Consider the following 21,685-nt stretch of genomic DNA (forward strand, 5'->3'; position numbering starts at 1 on the left):
ACACACACACACACACACACACACACACACACACACACATTACTGTATTTCTATCTTTGTAGGGACACTCACATTCCCTAGGCTCTTCCACAGCCCTTTGAAAAAGTGAGGACCAGCCAAAATGTCCTCAGTTCTCAAAAATGTCCTAAGTCTGTTGGTAAAAAACATATAACATATTCTGTTCCTCAATATGTAGCAAGTACACACACACACACACACACACACACACACACACACACACACACACACACACATATTACTGTACTTCTATCTTTATGGGGACACTCACCAATATAATGCATTCCCTAGGCTCTTACCCTAACCTTAACAATCGCAACTAAATGCCTAACCCCAACCCTTACCCTAACCCTAACCGAAACCTAATTCTAACCTAAACCCTGATGCTAAGTCTTAACCCTTAAACAGCCATTTGAAAAAATGAGGACCAGCCAAAATGTCCTCACTTCTCAAAAATGTCCTAAGTCTGTTGGTAAAAAAAATGTATTCCGTTCCTCAATATGTAGCAAGCACACACACACACACACACACACACACACACACACACACGTATTTACAGTTTTTTAACAATTCTGGTCTTTGTGTGAGTCAGGCAGTTTAAAATGATCAATGCCCATCTGTTCCTCCTGCTTTGCTAAGCTGGCTGAGGAACAGAGTGCCATTCTGTGAGCAGAAACAGAGATGGCTGTAGAAACCAAACCATACCACCTCAGTATCACCCACTCTCTCTCTCTCTCTCTCTGCTTCTATTCTGTTGCTTTCTTCACTTCATGGTCATGCTCATGAATATGCATGTGCACATACTGCACATACTGAACATTACTTCCTTTTCGTATTTTCTCACGCTTTCAACCCTGTACAAAAACACTTTTTCACACATAACACGCACACACACACTAAAAATATACATCCATTGTTGCTCATGAAGAGTGCGCACAAACGCATGCTTGCTTATACTTGTTCAAATATTCTTCTTCTTATTATTATTATTATTATTACATTTCTCATGCTTTTTTCATGGTTCTAAATCTAAAAAAATAATATTATTGTTAGCTTGAAATATAAAATATCACATTCATTAAAAGTGTGTGTATGTTTGTAAGGTAAACATAAGTGCATATATGTGTTATGTGTAAATTGTAGTAAGATGCACGTGTGAGTTGACCAACACTCACACACTCACAAACACTCTTCAGGTCGCAAAGTGACACCTGACTCCAGATAATGTCCCAGTTACACAACGGCAGGGAGGTGGAATGGACACACACACACCCACACACACACACACAAACTGACACACACATGCTAATAGATGTACTTTCCCTGGGATAATTCAGTAACAAGGTAAGCCTACATTTTTATAGATTGCATCCTTATTACAGCTTCTTTTGTTCCATGTTAAAGCGTTCATCAATAAATGACTGTAGTGTAGCCTGTTAGAGCACAATGCACTTCTGTTCTCGAGACAGCTATTATTTACCAGCCATGCCACTCTGAAATCCTCACACAGGCCTGTGCTGTTGTTTTACTTTAGCATTTGAGATATAAATGGCTACATGCACAAACACAGCAGCACTTTTCCTGTATGTTTTGCTGTATTTAACCTACTAAATAACATATAAGGTGAGTAACTGAATAAAGAAGGTGGGCATATGACACTGTCTTTATTGTGTTATCAAAGAGTGTAAACGTTATAAATCCAGGTTGCACCTTTTATTATTTTATATTGTACAGTATCTTTGAGATAAGTCAATTAGTACTACTTTTTGATCTGCTAGTTGTTTTTTTTTTTGCATGTACCATTATTTTTGTTCAGCTTATGTGTATGTATGTGTGAGAGCCTATAGGCCTTTTTATTTAGTATTATTTCAGTGTTCTTCTATTTTCCTCATCATTTTCAGCCCCCTCATACCATCTTAGAATGCCATAGGAAGCAGCATAAACAGAGTAATGTGAAAATGATAAAAGTATGCATGTAACTATATATATATATATATATATATATATATATATATATATATATATATATATATATATATATAAAATGCGATGATAAATCACGGTGAAAATTAATGGCGATTTGAATCAATGAAAAAAAATTAATCATGATTATTATCAGGCTGTGTAATCGCGAAGTTTTTATGAACTGTAATTGTGTTGTTTAGACAGCAGAGGGCACAATAACATACAATAGCAGGAATGCACGGGACTTCACCCTAGGCGGAAGTAACACAGCTCTAATGCTGTGAAAACCATGATCTCTATGTAAAATATCTGGGTGGCTCATTGGCTCATCAGAGTGAAGCCATCTGGCTGCCATCTTACCATGCACATCGGATCAGTACGGTTATCTCTCTGCCTAGGAAGCTACACAAAACTGGACATGTTATTCATCTAACTGTTGAGAAAAAAAACACAAACTGGACGTTATTTATGCACGTGCATGAGTGTGTGAATGGTTGATTTTTGTGGTGTGTTTGTGTTTTAATCATAATGTACAGTATTCAATACATTTTATCATCATGGATACATTCAGGAAGATTACTAAAGAGTTTATAATAATAATAATAATAATAATAATAATAATAAACACTGGCAGATCTTTTACCGATAATTCACCCAAAGGAGCAGGCCACAACCCATGGCCAAAGGTCCATTGAATCTTTCTCCACTTAGGTTTCAAGCACCTTCCTTAATATCCTGGCTGCGCCTAACAAAGTTGTCTAGGAGAGCTACATCAATCTTCAATTCCAAATTATCCAGCCATTTTTAAGGGCTTTCATCACTGAGCCTAAAGCCCCAATCATTATTTTAATAATAATAATAATAATAATAATAATAATAACAACAACAACAACAACAACAACAATAATAACACGACCAAATAGAAAATGCATAGACAATACATGCATAACAGAGAAGAAAACAAAGTGTACATGACAACGTGACAGAACAATTCTGGTTTACACAGAGATGGAGACAGCATGTGGGTTCGGGTCCACAAAAGTAAAGTCATTTCCTGTTGCCCGGAGGCATATGAACCTCATATACTGTTCCAGATCAGCAATAAAAAAAATAAACAAAGACATTCTATTCCACAGAATGAAAAATGAAATGAAACTAATCATGCAAATAATGGATGGAACAGCGAGTTACATGTAGATATTACAAATTAACTATTTAGAAACAGATTGATACCAATCTATCGCTATAGATACAAATTAGGTATAATCAATCATCTAATAATAATAAAATTAAACAAGTCCTACATTAATTACAATGTACTGCTTAATTATAATAAAACAATACATTATACTAATACTCCATTTATTAGAAAATATTTCCATACAAATTAATATTTCCAAAACATTTTTAAAAATTTGACGTAAATTTCAAGGAAACTTAAATAACTTTGGGCAATATTTATTTATAACTACATCAAACAAAAATAAGATCAATACAACAATTCAGTGGGCGGCACGGTGGTGTAGTGGTTAGCGCTGTCGCCTCACAGCAAGAAGGTCCTGGGTTCGAGCCCCATGGCCGGCGAGGGCCTTTCTGTGCGGAGTTTGCATGTTCTCCCCGTGTCCGCGTGGGTTTCCTCCGGGTGCTCCGGTTTCCCCCACAGTCCAAAGACATGCAGGTTAGGTTAACTGGTGACTCTAAATTGACCGTGAGTGTGAATGGTTGTCTGTGTCTATGTGTCAGCCCTGTGATGACCTGGCGACTTGTCCAGGGTGTACCCCGCCTTTCGCCCGTAGTCAGCTGGGATAGGCTCCAGCTTGCTTGTGACCCTGTAGAAGGATAAAGCGGCTAGAGATAATGAGATGAGATGAGACAACAATTCAGTAGTATAAAAAAAGCCAATGTGTGTTAAAGAATATGAGATGTGAGATATTAGCGTGAGCACTGAGGAATAATCTATAAGTTATTGAACTCTATCAGGATCGATTCATGTGTGATGTGAATTATGTGACCAATAAATACTGTTAAGACATGACTGTGAGAATGAAGTGAAAATAGCAAAGAACATGAGAAAATAATCCAGTTTCAACAACTGTCCTAAATACAAAAGGAAGAAGAAATATACGAAAGAGAAAGATACACTGTATCGGAGAAAACTGAAATAATCTCCGTAAACATAATAGCAAAAGAGCCATTCAAAACATGATCAGAGACTGGAAAAAAAAAACAATAACAGTGAAGGGGAGCGCTGTAAAGATATGTAAGGAATGTGGGTAAAGTTGAGAAAATAAGAGGAGGTAATGAAAGGGGAAAAAAGTCAGGAAACACTTTTCTTGGGCCAAATTTGATCGGATATGACGGTTTAACACATAAACCAAATACATGCGATGTGCGTCATAATATGGCAGCCAGATGGCTTCACTCATCTGTACAGTGCGGATTAGACAATGAGCTCTCCAGGTATTTTACGGAGAGATCAGTGGCAAAAACACACAAAAAGCAGATCTGAAATGGGAAAGAGTTGTTGTGTACTTGACAGTACAAATAGATTTAATAAGAAATCGGAGCCTCTTTTTACAGATTGCTGAAAGCTAAAGAAAAAATAAGGAAATGGAGGTAGTACAAATGTTCATAACATTTTATTAAGGATAGTCGTATTTGTTATTTATTTTTAATAAAAGGAATATTTTAGCGAATAGGCCATTTTATTTTTTTTTCATGGTCCGGTTTCCATCAAATCCTACCCTCTGCTTGGCTGGCGAGTGGGTCTGTATCCTATGGTACGGATCCCAGTTACGGACCCTGGATACGGACCTCTGGCGACTCGCTCGTTCACAACAACAAACATAGTAGCAATTTTTTTCAACATTTATTTTCGCATTTCTCAGGAGAATAGCATTAATTTTACAGCATGGATAGCAATAACGACAGTGTTCACAGCGAAAGCGAGTTTTACTACCCTGAGGAAGAAGAAATAAAAGAAAACATTGCAGGAGAAAGCTAAACACCTGTAACTGTTGCTAACGCCGAGCAAAAACATGGCTGAATCCTGAATGACTAAATTTTGTATAAATAGGGGACTACATAGGCGGAAAAATGTAGGTTTTTTTTCTGCCATGGAAGTGCACTTGTAGACCGAGGAGGAAGCAATTTGCATTACAGCCGTGAATGATTCAAAACGGCGGCTCGCCTCAGCTCGGCTTTCCCTTTTGGCATTCTAGTTTTCTGTTAGAATTTGGTAAAGAAAAAAATAAATATATTATTTACCAGCTTAAGGTCGGTCCGTATGGTGAAATACCATGACCTCGGCCTTAAATACTGACCTCGTCCCAGAGGGCCTCGCTCAGTACTTTCAAGACCTCGGTCACGGTATTTCACGATACGGACCTCCCAGCTGGTAAATAACATATTTTACTCTAACCTTTAGAAATATGGGTAAATAATTATCGTTGGTTATTACAAAAATTAAACAAAGGGATTTTTTTATTTAACAAAAGGAAAATGTAAGTCGATAAAGAATAAGAATTTTTTTTTTTAGTTTTTGAGAATAAAATTCTCTTCATTTAATTTTTTTAAATATATTGTGAGAAAATTGAATTGTTAATTCAATATCATGAATCAAATCTAATCGAATCCTGAATTGGGTGAATCATTATATGCCTAGGCAAAAGTAGCTTACAGTATGTTAGTACATTCTAAGATTACTCCATCATCATCTTCCATACATTACCTAATGACTTTAGTAGTGACTGTGAATGTGTCATGTAAGGTTCATGGGCTTCTGTTTCCCAAATTTCATTTTATATATACACTGGCATCACACAAACTGATGTCATTCATATAGACACGATTCACAGTCTGTCTTATATTTCTCTCCTAAGTGTCAAGGTGCAGCAACAGGTAAAGCTACCTGCGGAAGACTGATCCCATGTTCCCTAAGGTTTTCCTGCAGTGGTATGCGGCATTTTCCTCTTGTGCAGCTAAATTAGGTAAAGGTGCACTTTCAAGCACCAAGCATTGCATCACTATGTACGCCTGCTTGCTACAGCATTGCATATTCTGTATGCTGTAAAGCTGCTGCACTGCAACTTGTGGCTGTAGCTTGCCATTGACAGAACAGGATATTCAGAAATGTATTACACTGTTTTAAAAAAAAGACGATGGAGGCCTTTCTGTGTGGAGTTTGCATGTTCTCCCCGTGTCTGTGTGGGTTTCCTCCAGGTGCTCTGGTTTCCCCCACAGTCCATAGACATGCAGGTTAGGCTAATTGGTGGCTCTAAATTGACCGTAGGTGTGAATGTGAGTGTGAATGGTTGTCTGTGTCTATGTTGCCCCTTTTCCACCAAAGCAGTTCCAGGGCTGGTTCGGGGCCAGTGCTTAGTTTGGAACCGGGTTTTCTGTTTCGACTGACAAAGAACTGGCTCTGGGGCCAGAAAAACCGGTTTCAGGCTAGCACCAACTCTCTGCTGGGCCAGAGGAAAGAACCGCTTACGTCAGCGGGGGGGCGGAGTTGTTAAGACCAACAACAATAACAAGACCGTGAAAGATCACCATTTTTAAGCGACGAGAGGCAGCAGCTGTACAAATGCGAAGTCATCCATTATTATTGTTGTTGCTGCTGCTTCTTCCGTGTTGTTTTTGCTTCGATATTCGCGCCAAGGTTTATGCAAACGTAACGACGTAACTGATGTATACAGCGATGTAATGACGTATACAACGACGTAATGACGTGGCTTCCCTTAGCACTGCGAGCTATGGAAAAGCAAATTGGTTCTCAGCTGGCTCACAAGTTGAACGAGTTGTGAACCAGCACCAGCACTGGCCCCGAACCAGCCCTGGAACTGATTTGGTGGAAAAGGGGTATGTGTCAGCCCTGCGATGATCTGGTGACTTGTCCAGGGTGTACCCCACCTCTTGCCTGTAGTCAGCTGGGATAGGCTCCAGCTTGCCTGCGGCCCTGCACAGGATAAGTGGTTATGGATAATGGATGTTTAAAAAAATCCTGTAAGAAATGGTCAGAATAGGGGCGGCAGCAGAAAACCATTCAATTATATTAACCCATTGACGCCGGATGCTGCGTTGCGCAACATTGCCCCTAGCGCCGGTTGTTGCATAACGCAACATTGCCCCAAATGCTGGTTGCTGCATAACGCAGCATTGTTGATTTGTCATTATTTTCAAGACGCATGCCAGATTTGTTTTTTTTTTTATAAAAATGTGTTAGTGTTAATGCTGAATGAACATGATCCAATAAAAGCAGATAATTTTATCTTTTAAATGCAACTTATTTCATATCTTTATGTGCTTCAGAGACTGAGATATTGAATTTTTCATAGGCATTTTCAATTAATTATTTTTATTTCAGAAAACCCTCAGGCAGATGGGGACCTTTTCTAAAAACTGGCTTAGGCATTTGCAGACGTTTTTTTGCAGGCGTTTCAGGCGTCAATGGGTTAATTTACCATGTGGAAAGAAAGCATAAGCAAACCATTTATTATTACAGTGATTCATTTTCCAGAAAAATAAACAAGTATGCAGTAAAAACAATGCGCCTTGCTGTCATACGAAAAATAATACACGCTGAGGTGGTATGCTACGGCCTGACCAAAGTGATTTCCATTGATTGTGGGTGGTAGAAATGGGCAACTGGACTTGCTTGAAAATTCTTGAAAACGTTTCACCTCTCGTCCAAAAGGCTTCCTCAGTTCTGTCTGACTAATAGGGAGTATCAGATATTTATCTTCTCCTGGATCAGAATCAGAATCAGAATTCTGATGACCAGCTCATCTAAAGTGTCATTGAGGCATCATGTTGGTGTGGGTCACTGGAGGCTGGGTGTGAACGGCGAGTCATTAGGGTGATCGTTTTCAAGAATTTTCAAGCAAGTCCAGTTACCCATTTCTACCACCCACAGTTTACTATGACCTGGATGATTGAGAATCTTCACAGACATATTTCCATTTATTAAAATTTTTAATTTATTAATGAATAATATCACTTTTTAAACCAGTTTATAGTTACAGTTAACGTTGCGAAACATCTGCAAGACAAGTTAGATCCTCTCATTACTTACATTTTAACAGTTGTTCCCTTACCAGCATCTCCTTCTCGCTCTTGGAGTTAATGAGATTTAAAACAAAAAACAAAACAAAAAAAACACAGCTTGTCATTTTGGAAAGTAGAATCTTCTGTCTTGAAGATTTTCCCATTCTGGAAATCTTTACAAATCACCTTGACTGTTACACACAACTCCTTCCATAAATGTTACGTAAATGTCTCTTACAAAAAAAAGAAAAACTAACTTCACCACATCCATAGCTATACATATTTCTTTGCTAAACTAGAACACAATTTTCAAAAACCTGTGTATTATTAGTTTTATGATGTGTTCAGATTGTCCACTTGTCCATTCACTTACTCACTATACAGTGTTCGTTACAAAGAACATTTTCTAGGGCATAAGGGCAGACAGCTGTTGATACATTTCCGACACTAGAGGGATGTTACACTGCGACATAATTATGCACCGGATATTCGTAATTATTCTATCCATGTTCACTGGACATGAGCAATCGCGTGCTCTGATTAGCTACTCTACTACTAGGCTATAAGCTCATATACCATGAGTAGAGAAAAACAAAATGGTGGAGCATGTTGCTGAACCAACCAAGGACGAAATAAAAACTCTACTTGAAAACAACCCCCCCCCCAAAAAAAACCCCAAAAAAGCAACAAAATATGGAATAAAAGTATCTTTTTTTTTATTTTTAAAGAATTATTATTATTATAGCATTTTTCACAAATTGCTACTGTCATTTCACTGGTTTGTTTACTTTCTAAACGGAAATTATTTTGTTGGACATTTTGTTGTCAGAATGCAGGCACTTACAGATGTAAATGCAGAGGAGAGCAGGGAAGCAGACTGTCGACGATGCCAAAACAATAGACTAGAAGCAAAGTCAGGAAACAAGCGAGAGTCGGGCGATCAGCAAACAACGTAGAATAGATGAGACAAAGCGCGTAAACGAAATAAAGCTAGCAAATGTCAGAAAATTGAGAGTCAGATAGAGAATAGTAAGCCTTAGTATGGACTGGATGAAACAGAATGATACTTCACATGGGAGTGGTGTTTGAGAGTGGCTTAAGTAGGGAAGAGCTAATTAGGGAGATGAGTGTCAGCTGTGATTTATACTCTGGGACAGAGGGCACTGTGGATCTTGGGGCTTGTAGTTCTGAGTGTCCATGTTTTGTAGTTTGTGTGTCTTTGGTAGGTTTACTGACAGAGCCCCCCTGAGGAGCTGAAGTTTTTTGAGGACACCCCCTACCTTGAGGTGCTGGTTTGTATGGCTGTTGGGCATGGAATTCTTGCCTGAGGAGAGGGTCTAGAATGTCTTTGGCAAGAACCCAGCTTTATTCTTCTGGTCCATAACCTTCCCAGTCTACCAGGTATTTGACCTGTCCTCTTCTATGTCTGGAGTCGAGTCTCTTATTTACCTGGTAGATGGGTTCCCCCTCTAGAAGGTGTTCAGGGTGTTCTTGGACTGGAGTGTTTTCAGCAAGAGGGCCCAGGATAGCTGGTTTAAGGTTGGAGACATGAAACGTGGGGGATAATCTGCTGTGAGGGGGTAGTTCTAGGCGGTGGGAAACTTCATTAATGCACTGTAATACCTTGAATGGCCCAATGTAGCGTGGCTGAAGCTTTCTGTAGGTGTTGGGTTCTCTAAGATTTCTAGTGGCCACCCATACTCTGTTGCCCGGGGAAAAGTCTAGATTTTTTCCTCTGTGTTTGTCTGCATATTCTTTATACTTAGCATTGACTGTTTTGAGACATTGGTGAACCTCCTCCCATATCATTTGGCTGCGTGTGAACCAATCCTCCACGGCCTGTACTTGGCTTGGTGGATCGTCCCAGGGGAACGGGGTGGTTGATAGCCGAGTATGCACTGAAACGGTGTTAATTGTGTTGCAGAGTGTCTGAAGGAGTTTTGTGCATACTCGGCCCATGGGAGAAAACATGCCCAGTCCCCCTGGTTGCGCATGCAGAAGATTCTCAAGAAGCAGCCGATTTCCTGGTTGTCTCTCTCAACCTGGCCATTGGATTGTGTGTGGTAGCCTGATGTAAGACTCACTGTGACCCCTAACCTCTCCATAAAGCAGGTCCAGAAGCGAGAAATGAATTGTGAGCCCTGGTTGCTGATTATATCCTCTGGGATATCATAGTACCTGAACACATACTGGAAGAGGAGTTCTGCTGTCTGGGATGTTGTTAGGATGCCTGGTAAGGGGATGAGTTTGAGAGCCTTTGAGAAGCGGTCCACAGTCACCATAATGGTGGTGTTCTCTTCTGAGGGAGGGAGGTCTGTGATGAAGTCAATGGCTATATGGGACCAGGGTCTCTGAGGAATGGGGAGGAGGCACAGTTTGCCAGCAGGAGGGGTTCTAGGAACTTTAGCCTAAGCACACGTAGAACAAGAAGCTATGAACTGGTGAATTTCAGAAGGCATGTTTTCCCACCAATACTTATTCTTTAGCATTAGATGGGTGCGATGACTGCCAGGATGACTTGTGGCAGATGACGAATGGGCCCATGTGTTTGGTCGACCTTGAAATCACTTGGGCACATAGAATAGACCAGGTGGGAGGTTATTTGGAAGAATTTGTGGTTGAGCGTTCCTTCTTGGTCCAGGTCCCAGGTGATGGATTGTATGAAACATTGAGTTGGAAGAATGGGGTGGTTTACGAAATCTTGGTGCATGGAACCAAAATTGCGAGATAGAGCATTGGCCTTGGTGTTCTTGGAGCCGGGGCGAAATGAAATGGTGAAGTTGAACCTCATGAAGAACAGTGCCCACCTGGCCTGTTGAGGGTTTAGCCTCTTGGCTTTCTTGAGATATTCCAGATTCTTGTGGTCCGTAAGAATGATAAAAGGGTGAATGGACTCTTCGAGCCAATGCCGCCACTCTTCGAGAGCTAGCTTAATGGCAAGCAGTTCCCTGTTGCCAACGTCATAGTTCCCCTCTGCAGAAGAAAGGTTTTTTCAAGAAGAAAGCTATGGGATGTAGTCTCTGTTTCTCACCAAACTGCTGAGACAGAATCGCGCCTACTCCCATGTCAGATGCATCCACTTCTACTGTAAATGGTTTAGTGGGATCTGGATACTGGAGGACCGGAGCAGATGTGAAAGCCTGCTTGATACGCTGAAATGCTTTCTCGGCCTTGGGGTTCCACTGGAGGTGCTTTGGTCCCTTCTTCAGCAAAGTCGTTAAGGGGGGAGCTATAGTGCTGAAGCCCCTGATGAACCGGCGATAGAAATTCGCGAACCCCAAAAAGCGCTGAAGCTCTCTCACAGAAGCAGGTATGGGCCAGGATGTGACTGTGGAGACCTTGGAGGAGTCCATGCTAACTCCTTCGGCACTTATAATATATCCTAGGAAGGAGATTCGAACCTCATGAAACTCGCATTTCTCAGCTTTGACGTAGAGGTGATTTTCTAGCAGGTGGTTCAAGATGGTTGTGATTTTCTTCATCTGGGGAGTAGATCAGGATGTCAATGTATGCGATGGCATATCTACCTAGCATGTCCCGTAGCACGTCGTTGATGAAGCACTGGAACATGCTAGGTGCTAAAGAAAGACCATACGGCACCACCTGGTACTCGAAATGGCCGGCGGTCGTGTTAAAGGCGGTCTTCCATTCATCGCCCTTTTTGATCCTGATCAAGTTGTATGCACTGCGGAGATCCAACTTGGAAAAGATCGTAGCTGATCTAAGTTGTTCTAGTGCTGCAGGAACTAGTGGAAGAGGGTAAGGGTATTTTACCGATACCTGGTTCAAACCTCTATAATCAATACATGGTCAGAGTCCACCGCCTCGTTTCTGCTGGAGCTGTACAGGACGTACTAATGGGACAGTGGTTAAGCTGATGCTCAGAGTTCCCGCAATAGAAGCACAAATCCTCCCTTTTTCTTTCACACTCAGAGTGGGACAGCTGGGTGCATGAGACCTCCATGGGCGAGCTGTCCACAGAAGCTGTGATGGGCTTAGTGCTTTCCTGAATGGAGGGGTGGTGTGCCAACAGATGATCGAGTCGAATGGCTAAATCTCATCTCATCTCATTATCTCTAGCCGCTTTATCCTTCTACAGGGTCGCAGGCAAGCTGGAGCCTATCCCAGCTGACTACGGGCGAAAGGCGGGGTACACCCTGGACAAGTCGCCAGGTCATCACAGGGCTGACACATAGACACAGACAACCATTCACACTCACATTCACACCTACGGTCAATTTAGAGTCACCAGTTAACCTAACCTGCATGTCTTTGGACTATGGGGGAAACCGGAGCACCCGGAGGAAACCCACGCGGACACGGGGAGAACATGCAAACTCCACACAGAAGGGCCCTCGCCGGCCCTGGGGCTCGAACCCAGGACCTACTTGCTGTGAGGCGACAGCGCTAACCACTACACCACCGTGCCGCCCGAATGGCTAAATCAATAAGAAAATCCAACTAGTTCACTAAGAATTGCGAGACGTAGACCTTGGTGAAAGACGGCTTTCAAAGCAGGCTTGTTCCATCCACTGGCTGCTGCTAGTGTTCTGAAGTCGAGAGCATATTCTGCCACGCTTAGGGGACCTTGTGAAATGGAGAGTAGACTTTCATTGATTTTGATACCCTCCGGTTCATGGTCAAAAACTCTCTTAAACATAGAGAGGAATTGTTCATAAGAAGTGGCTTGCTCTTTGTTCTTGTTCCACACTGCACTTGCCCAGTGTAGTGCTTTGCCAGTGAGGAAAGAAAGGAATTTGGCGATCTTATGTTTATCGGAGGGCGGCACGGTGGTGTAGTGGTTAGCGCTGTCGCCTCACAGCAAGAAGGTCTGGGTTCGAGCCCCGTGGCCAACGAGGGCCTTTCTGTGCGGAGTTTGCATGTTCTCCCCATGTCTGTGTGGGTTTCCTCCGGGTGCTCCGGTTTCCCCCAAAGACATGCAGGTTAGGTTAACTGGTGACTCTAAATTGACCGTAGGTGTGAATGTGAGTGTGAATGGTTGTCTGTGTCTATGTGTCAGCCCTGTGATGACCTGGCGACTTGTCCAGGGTGTACCCCGCCTTTCGTCCGTAGTCAGCTGGGATAGGTTCCAGCTTGCCTGCGGACCTGTAGAAGGATAAAGCGGCTAGAGATAATGAGATGAGATGTTTATCAGAGAGGTTTGGCATGGTAGCAAAATACATGGAGCATTGAAGCAAGAAACCCTTACAGTCAAGAGCATTTCCAGCAAACTTCTCAGGTGCAGGAAGTTGTAACATGGGGCTGGAAAGAGGCTCAGGGTGCGGTAGGAGGGCCTGCGACATCACGGTTGCTAGTTGCGTCATACGGGTGTTGAGATCTGCTAGCATCTGTTGATGTTCTCCCAATGAGCGTCCCTGAGCATTCAAAGCAGTCTGCTTCGCCTCTTCCGCTAAATCCATGGTGGTGAAGTATCCTGTCAGAATGCAGGCACTTACGGATGTAAATGCAGAAGAGAGCAGGGAAGCAGACTGTCGACGATGCCAAAATGATAGACTAGAAGCGAGGTCAGGAAACAAGCGAGGGTTGGGCGATTGGCCAACAATGTAGAATAGATGAGACAAAGCGCGTAAACGAAATAAAGCTAGCAAAGGTCAGAAAATCAAGAGGCAGATAGAGAATAGCAAGGCTTGGTATGGACTGGATGAAACAGAACGATACTTTGCATGGGCGTGGTGTTTGAGAGTGGCTTAAGTCGGGGAAGCGCTAATTAGGGAGATGAGTGTCAGCTGTGATTTATACTCTGGTGACAGAGGGCACTATGGATGTTGGGGCTTGTAGTTCTGATTGTCCATGTTTGTAGTTTGTGTGTCTTTGGCAGGTTTACTGACATTTGTATAAAGTTTTTATTTATTGAATTTGCAAAAAATAAAAATAAAAATGCTCCGTTTCTCAAAATCCAGTGAATGTGGATAGACTAAAACAGTTATTTCACTCAATCTCGTCGTACATGGCTTATAGCCAACTCAGTGCTACGTGCCTCGTCAGCTATCAGCTCATGTACGACTCGATTGTGTATAATAACTGTTAAATATTATCTCTGTCATATAAACTAGAACATGGACAGCAACATTGCTGTTTTTTGTTAAGTACATGATGCAACTGACATAACTCTTCACAACGTTGAAATTAAAATAAAACAAAACATTTATAAAAAATTGTAATAAAACTTTCCAACTCACATCACAGGCCGCAATGCATGATGGTCTAAGTTGACCAATGTAGAGTACAGCTTCTGTACAATACATTTCAGTGTGCATCATGATGATTTTGTAATGCACTATATAGTGAATGAAATTTACAGTTGAGAGTTCGAAGGCACTACAAAATGCCTGATTCACTACATAGTGGACAAGTGGATGTTCCGAACACAGCATTAGATTATGTGGAGCATCCAGTGATCAAAGCCCCTGTGTAGGAGCTGTTACTATAGAAACAATAAAATATTAGAAAGAGTGCATTAATATAAACCTATTATTCATGTTGCAGCCGGAACTACTGTCCAAGCCACGTGTTTATATAGAATTAATCCACAGCTTCTGACCAATCACAATTGAGAATTCAGTCGTGGTGTGAGTATGGATACTTCAAATGATTATTTCACACGAAGTTACAGGCTGGTAAATTAACACAGATAGTCGGTTAAATTTTTATGGTAACCTTAAACTGAGGAAAACGGATTATTCAAGTTGACGTTCTATCAATTATTATTGTAATAAAAAAGCACAATATGCTATATTACAACAAATACTTTCAAAACATCCGACAATTGCGGTCTTAACTGTCATTTTACACAATTACAGCAGATTTGAGAAGAGAAAATGTGTTATTTCGCTTTGTTGTGTTGCCCATAAATAAGCAGTAATTGTTTAAAGGCACAAAGTGTTCCAGCACTATGGGCTTGGTCTTTGAATAATACATTGTAAATCATGATCCAGAAAACAGAAACGTAACACAAAGCGAAATAAACTTTCATCCATTATCCGTAACCACTTATCCTGTGCAGGGTCGCAGGCAAGCTTGAGCCTATCCCAGCTGACTATGGGCGAGAGGCGGGGTACACCCTGGACAAGTCGCCAGCTCATCGCAGGGCTGACACATAGACACAGACAACCATTCACACTCACAGTCAATTGGAGCCACCAATTAGCCTAACCTGCGTGCCTCTGGACTGTGGGAGAAACCGGAGCACCCGGAGGAAACCCACGCAGACACAGGGAGAACATACAAACTCCATACAGAAAGGCCCCTGTCGTCCGCTAGGCTCAAACCCAGAACCTTCTTGCTGTGAGGCGACTCCTAAAACCACTACACCTGAAATAAACTTGTGAACTGTTAATTATAGCCGTTTTTAATGTTAGATGGAAAAAACGCAGACGAGCCATGTTTCCATTAACCTGCTTAATGCACAGTTTCAAATAGTGAACTAAAATTGAGTAATGGAAATGCGTGAATTTCGAGGAAAAAAACCCCCTGACTCTCAAGTACCGCAAAAAAGTTTTCATGCTTGCATGAGGTGGCTTTTCAGATGATTCGATAGAGCAATATTTCACTAAAGTGAAATGGTAACACATTTTTCGCATTTTCGTCCCACACTTGACATGAGGGGCAAATGGAAATACTACTTTCTGGAAAAAGAGCACTAGTAAGAACTATCACGAGAGGATAAAACCCAGCTTTACTTGCATAATATCACAGACCATTCGCAACTGTGTTTTATCAAAATGCTTCAAATATCACTTCTATTATTATTTAACGATTAACAAATGATAAACAGGATTTTATGACAAATACACTTAATCAAACAAGTAAACATGCAAGATGAAGTAAGCAAATAGAAAACACGATGAAGTTAAAACCAAAGTAGAAATATATACATAAGCATTAAGTATAAGCAGGCAGATAAGGCAAAAAAAAAGTTAAATAAATAAATAAATAAATAAAAGCCAAAAAAACAATAGATATTAAGGGGGTGGAGAAAACAAAACAAAACCAAAGATAGAAGCACATGGAATCAGAACTCTGGGGAAGTGTCATGGGCGTGTCACAGTGGATGTGCGCATTACATATTGGATTACACTACTAAGGTTACTCTCCTCTCCATTCAAGTCTGCCAAATTTACAATGACCAAAGAACTCTTGGGTTTCATAAAAAGACTGCTACTTGTTCGTGTTTTTCCTCAATGTTTCTCAACTTCATGAGGAAAATGCTTCTTTTGAATTGTTTAAAATGTCCATATTAGGACACCGAAGTCAAACTCACTTTTTTATTAAGCATGAGCAAATAGTCAGGAACAAGGCTCTGTCGAATTGTCTCGCTCATAGTTACTGCTGTAACTGAAGATGTCTGAAGCACAATGATTTGGAAGAAGAGGATGTAGATATTGGTTCTGATAGTCTGTCTAACTGTTTATTCCAACCGACAACAAAAGAATAAGCAAAGCTATACTAATAATACACTTAAACACTCCAATAGTTTTTGTTCCCTTAAAGGTAGACTGCCTTTCAGATTTTTCAAGTGTAGGTCATAAAAAGAATTTTCCCCGACACCCAATTGTTTTTGTTTAGTGGATTGAAAGCTACTGAATTCAAATCACAGACTTCCAATTTTTTTCGTTTTTTTTTTTTTAAATAGAACAATTAATGAATTTAGGGCCATGTGGCCCTAAATTCTCCGCTATTTTTTCCTGCTTCACCATGACCCAATTCAAGATACTACGTCATGCATCATGTGGTGGACTTTCCCCATTCATGCAAGGCATTGTGGGATACAAATTTGAAACAGGAGAGAAAAATGGAGGACGTGGGTATGCGAATGAAACGTGAAAGACTGACTACAGTAACGGAAAGTGAGAAGAAAAGACGTTATGTTGCGAAGGAAAGGAAACACAGGACCAAACTAATAAATATCAGCGGTCAGCGAGCACTTCGGTGTGATCAGCTGTTCGTTTAGCGACAGAATGATGGAACTGTCAATGCACGGTCAAGGTAAACCTGCGCATGCGCACACGGACTTCCTCTGTCTGCTTGACTGCGCGAAGTGAGCGATTTCATGCACATTATTTGCTCGGAAATCCCCTCAAATGAAATAACTTCCCAGCCACAGAATGACCTGATATTTTGTGAGATATTACAGAAATAAACATATATCACAATGACCAAATTTCAGAGGGAACTAAATTTCACCGATTTTTTTGAAATCGAAAGGCTGTCTCGCTTTAAAATGGAGCATCTTGCCACAAGGGTCAAACTAACTAAAGCATTTATTATTTGCATAAATGTGAGAAAGTGAATGTCAGCATGTCTAATTAGTTCTGATGGAGACAGAATAGTAGTACAAGATAAATATTCAGTACCAGTCAAAAGTTTGGACACCCCTACTCATTCATAGGTTTCTCTGATTTTTTTAAACTATTTTCTGCATGGTACAGCAATACTGAAGACGTCAAGACTATGAAATAACATATGGAACTTATAAGGAATTATGTGGGAAAGAAAAAAGTGTTGAGCAAAATGTTTCATATTTTAGATTCTTCAAAGTAGCCACCATTTACCTTGATGACACTTTGCACACTATTGGCATTCTCTTAACCAGCTTGATGAGGGAGTCACCTGGAATGATTTTCAATTAACAGCTATGCCTCGTCAAAAGTTAATTAGTGCAATTTCTTGCCTTCTTCATGCATTTGAAATCAAACAATAAATAGTAAATAATACAAATACAGTACATAGCCCTAGTCCACAACTGTAGTAATCCATATTATGTCAAGAACCGCTCAGCTAAGTAATGACATCCATCATTACTTTAAGACATGAAGTCACTTTTAATTAAAAAAATGAAGAAAAACCACTGAATTAAAAGGTGTGTCCAAGCATTTGTTTTGATAAGTCTTGATTTAATTGAATTTTATTTTCTACTACACTGAAGTCAACATTAATAACAAGCATTATTATTTGCGAATGACTTTAATCAGGTATGTCCCTATTTACGTATTACTTGCTAGACAATATTAGCAAGCTGACAAACAAGCTAACCTACAGCGCCCTCCACAATTATTGGCACCCCTGGTTAAGATGTGTTAAAAGACTTAAAATAAATTCAGTTTTTATTGCAGAAGCATAATCTCACACTGAAAATTGTAGAAAAATGTAACTATTACCTCAAGTGAATTAAAAAAAAAATCCCTGACTAAGAAATAATTATTTTTCATAAAATCACCTGTTCCACAATTATTGGCACCCAGAAAAAATTCCTAGAAAATAAATGTAATTGAAGCATTTCTGTCATTTCTACTGTAGTTTATAAAGTTGATCAGCATATCTAGGAACCTTTAATTAGTAATTCATCACATCCTGTTTCCCTGGGGTATAAATATGATGTGACACAGAGGCCTATTTCTCTTATCCACTCTTCAACATGGGAAAGACAAGAGAACACACCATTCAAGTAAGGCAGATGTGTGTCGACCTTCATAAGTCAGGCAATGGCTACAAGAAAATAGCCACTCGCCTACACCGGCCCATATCTACAGTCAGAGGAATCATCAAGAAGTTTAAAGCAACTGGAACAGTGGCAAACAAGCCTGGACGAGGATGCAAGTTTATCAAGCCACCACGCACAGTGAGGAGGATGGTAAGAGAAGTAAAAAGTTCTCCAAAGCTCACTGTTAGAGAATTGCATCAAAGAGTAGCATCTTGGGGTCACAAAGTCTCCATAACAACCATCAGGCGCTATCTACATGCCAACAAGCTGTTTGGGAGGCATGCACGGAAAAAGCCTTTTCTCACTTACAAGCATAAACGTAAACTTCTGGAGTTCGCTAAGCGGTACTGGGACTTCAACCGGGACTGTGTGCTTTGGTCAGATGAGACCAAGATAGAGTTTTGGCAACAAACACTCTAATACATCACAAAAGATGAGTATGCGGAAAAGCACCTCATGCCCACTGTGAAGTATGGGGGAGGATCGGTGATGCTGTGGGCCTGTTTCTCTTCCAAAGGCCCCGGGAACCTTATTAGGGTGCATGGCATCATGAACTCTTTGAAATACCAGGACATTTTAAATCAAAATCTGGTGGCCTCTGCCCGAAAGCTGAAGACGGGTCGTCACTGGGTCTTTCAGCAAGATAATGACCCTAAACATGTGGCCAAATCTACACACAAATGGTTCACCAGACACAAAATCAAGCTCCTCCCATGGCCATCTCAGTCCCCAGACCTCAGTCCAATTGAAAACCTGTGGGGTGAGCTGAAGAGGAGAGTGCATAGGAGAGGACCCAGGACTCTGGATGATTTAGAGAGATTGTGCAAAGAGGAATGGTCGAATATCCCTCTCTTTGTATTCTCCCATCTTGTGAAATGTTATAGGAGAAGATTAAGTGCTGTCTTGTTGGCAAAAGGAAGTTGTACAAAGTATTAACATCAGGGGTGCCAATAATTGTGGCACACATGATTTCATGTAAAAGAATTATTTCTTAATGTGAGATTTTTTTCACACTGAATAAATGCACTTGAATTAAAGGTTGGATTTTTTCTCTTTTTTGTATTGTTGTCCTATATTATTAAAAAAAAAGAATTTATTAGAAGCCTAAGAACATATCTTAACGAGGGGTGCCAACAATTGTGGAGGGCGCTGTAAATGTTCATACATTGGTCACTGATGTGATGAATCTGGAAATCTGGGAACGCCGGACATGAGGCAGAAACACACCCTGGATGTGACAGTTAACCTAACCAGCTAGTGCTTCATCAACAACAAAAATATTATTGTCGCTAGTTACTTTAGACAATCTTAGTGAACTAATTATTGAAAAATGAATCCAAATATCGTAACATAAAGCAGAGCAAGTAGCACTTCCACCTCACAGCTCCAGGGTCCTCGGTTCAATCCTGATCTCAGGTTACTGTCTGTATGAAGTTTCTGTGCATGTTCTGTGCACTGTATCTGCGAATATGTACAGGCATCCACACAATCAAGGTCGCAAGATCAGATTAAGGTCCATTAGTTTTATAAAATACAGTCAATGTAACCCTCAAGATATATTTACTGTAGGTTGATTTAGATATTTAGGTTGAATTATTTGCAGTGTACTCTTACTAGCATAAAACTGTTTCTTTAAAAATAATCTCAAATTTATGATGTTGCCCCTGTGAATATATAGATTTATTTATTTTTTACAGTGTATTAAAGACCCACGTATTCATCTGTTGTACTGTATGTGATGCCTTACAATTGTAACTCAATTGTGGATAAATGGGGCTGTAGAATTACTAAATGCTTTCATTAGAGCAAAACTGCCGACTAACTGAGCTGCGCTATACTCATAAAGCAATGCCATTATGCTTCTGCCGTGCCCCACCTGGTGTGTGTGTGTGTGTTGTGCATGTTTTAGTTGTAATAGATCCAGGAACTACAGGATCTGCACAAGTGGCATAGGTGAGCCAGCTGTGTAGAATGATGTGCTGTTTTTCGTCCTCATGTATCGTGTGTTTAGCTTCGAATGTTTATGCCTGTGCTGGCATTTTTAGACTGAGGAAGCAATGAAGGGTTAAAATTATACTTCCTGTTACAGCCAACAAGAAAGGCAGAAGTAGGAAAAAACATGGTGGGATAAGTGAATCATGCTTCTGTTAGCTACAAAGCTGCAGTTGTGTGGCTGTGTGTGTGTGTGACTGAGGAACTGTGTCCGACTCCAAAGCATATGCTGTACTTTGTGCTTTCTAGCATCATCCCATTCACAGCTTCTGCAGCATGCACGCACACACACACACACACACACACACACACACACACACCACTGATAGTCACAGAATAACTCGTACTGTGAATGACCAAGTGACTCAGTCTTGATACAGTTTATTATATTTCCTTCTTGTAAGTACAAGCACAGATTTTTAAGGTCAAGAGTCCATGTTTTCTTCTCTCCTGCATAGCTGCTTCCACACAAAACTGTAAATATCAATCTTTCAACTTGATCTGACTCTGTAAAAATAGAAATATTGCACTGCAACTTGATCTATTCCCATTCCCGACTTTTATTTATCTGTAACTAGGTACTATATATAACTCTCTACTTGCTTTCCACATCTAGTAACCCTAACTATACCTGAGCAGTATTTTATCCAATATACACTGTAAAAAATGTCCGTAGAATTAACAGTGAATTTATGTAAAATCATGACATAAAAAAACTGTAAATACAAAAACAGTGAAGCAGTGTGTAATTTACATCAATATACTGTAAAACTCCTAACCAAATGCCACTGTTAATTTAACAGTAAGAATATGTTGAATTGATCATATTTTTTTGTATAATTTACAAATTGTTGTAGTTTAAACACAAACAAACTGTAAGACTAAAACAGAATGTGATGGTTAAAATTACATCATTGCCCTGTTAAAAAAACAAAAACATGCCCACCATTGTGGCTCAGTCAACTAAGGTGTCATACAATGAATCTGGGGACCTGGGTTCAATTCCGACCTGAGGTCATTTCTCGATCCCTCCCCGTCTCTCTTTCCAGCTCATTTCCTGTCTCTGCATTGTCCTATCCAATAAAGGTGAAAAAAGCCCAAAAAAATTCTAAAAATATATATATATATCTGTCTAGTAGATCATTGCTTGTAACCATCATTTTG

This window comes from Neoarius graeffei, chromosome 3 (genome assembly GCF_027579695.1).
Source record: "Neoarius graeffei isolate fNeoGra1 chromosome 3, fNeoGra1.pri, whole genome shotgun sequence".
NCBI lineage: Eukaryota > Metazoa > Chordata > Actinopteri > Siluriformes > Ariidae > Neoarius > Neoarius graeffei.